The sequence below is a fragment of the Gopherus evgoodei genome, chromosome 10, assembly GCF_007399415.2.
Source record: "Gopherus evgoodei ecotype Sinaloan lineage chromosome 10, rGopEvg1_v1.p, whole genome shotgun sequence".
NCBI classification, from domain to species: domain Eukaryota; kingdom Metazoa; phylum Chordata; order Testudines; family Testudinidae; genus Gopherus; species Gopherus evgoodei.
This window is the reverse complement of record NC_044331.1, coordinates 8,425,430-8,426,739: the sequence shown is the minus strand read 5'-3', so window position 1 is coordinate 8,426,739 and position 1,310 is coordinate 8,425,430. Positions and strand designations below refer to the sequence as shown.

At 45.4% G+C, this 1,310-nt stretch overlaps 1 pseudogene; it reads right to left on the bottom strand.

The window, feature by feature from the left end:
- Positions 1-376: 376 nt before the first annotated feature.
- Positions 377-470, bottom strand: LOC115659278 (annotated as a pseudogene).
- Positions 471-1,310: the final 840 nt, after the last annotated feature.

The window sequence follows — 1,310 nt, the reverse complement described above, 5'->3', positions numbered from 1 at the left end:
ACTCTGGAATCTGATCATCTACACTGGTGCTTTCAATGCTTCCATTGCGACAGCACTCCCATGTGCCATACTGCTGACCCAAAGGCTTTGACTTCAGACGTCTCTGGGACAATAGAGATGGGAGATAAATTGTCAGCAGCTCGAACTATCTTGTTTGACCTCTGTAAAGCAAGGAAGGTACCATCTATGTTACAAATACAGCTACATCCAAGATACCCAGTTGCACTATAAAGTCCAAGGCTGTAGCTGAGTTATCAAGCACTGTTACGCTGTTGTTTGTGTGAGCCACCATCTTGATCCAGAGCTGAAGGCACGAGTCTCTGCAGCTTGAGCTAAAGAGCCAGGCTCTGTAGTGAGAGGTTGGAACACGCTCTCATCTGTGAATCTGGTCACAGAGGGGGACAAGTAACACTTTCAACCACACTTCTCTAGTTACAAACTATAGAAATGATCCCTGAAAGTATAGTAATCGGAGTGTTACATCTGCACTAGGGGACTGTTACAGTTTGAGTCAGTTGGCTTTGTAGTGTGGGTTAAACCCAAGAGATCACGCACATGAGTGAGTGCGATTTTTCTCTTTCACTTCTCCTGCAGCGTCTGTCATGTCCCTAAGAGAGCCCTAGATAATCCCTCTCATTCCTTTGGCGGAGGAGACCTGGATAGCCTCCACTGAAAGTCCCATCAGGGCTGATGGCTTATTCTAGACAGCACAAGGTGTTGCTGCGTTTAGGGGAGGAGAGAGAAACATTTATTCACCCTAATCTGATTGGTTTTAAATGGCTGGAATAGTGATTCGCATATCCAGTAATACAGAGCAGCCTGCCACAAAAGATCTCCTAATCTTGGCATTTTCACATAGACCCAGATGAGCAGGCGTGTCTGTCCCTAGTGGGGAAAATGCATGTGAAACCTGTGTTCTATGTAGCTCCCTCCCTGCAAGGAGTCCAGCAGATGCAAATAACTCTGCATGAGATTACAAATTGTAGTCAAGCATATGCTTTTGTGTTTATTGCAAGATGTCATTTTTTAGGGGCAGGATGTATGGTGTGTGCTTATTTCCAGAGCCTCAAGAGGGCTACCCAGATGTTGAAAAGAGGTATGGAAGAGAGCTGTAGATAAAGCAAAGACCTCCAGGGTGGGACTGTAGAAGCTGATCCAGAAAGGGAATAATTGTATTTTGCTCTCTGTCACAGCAGCTGGCTTGGCAGTAGCAAGCGAGGTTTCCAGATATAAGCTATGGATGGCAGGAGTATAAATAAGGAATCGGTTCCAAAAGGGTGAATAAAAAGTGGGAGGAAGCAATACACCCA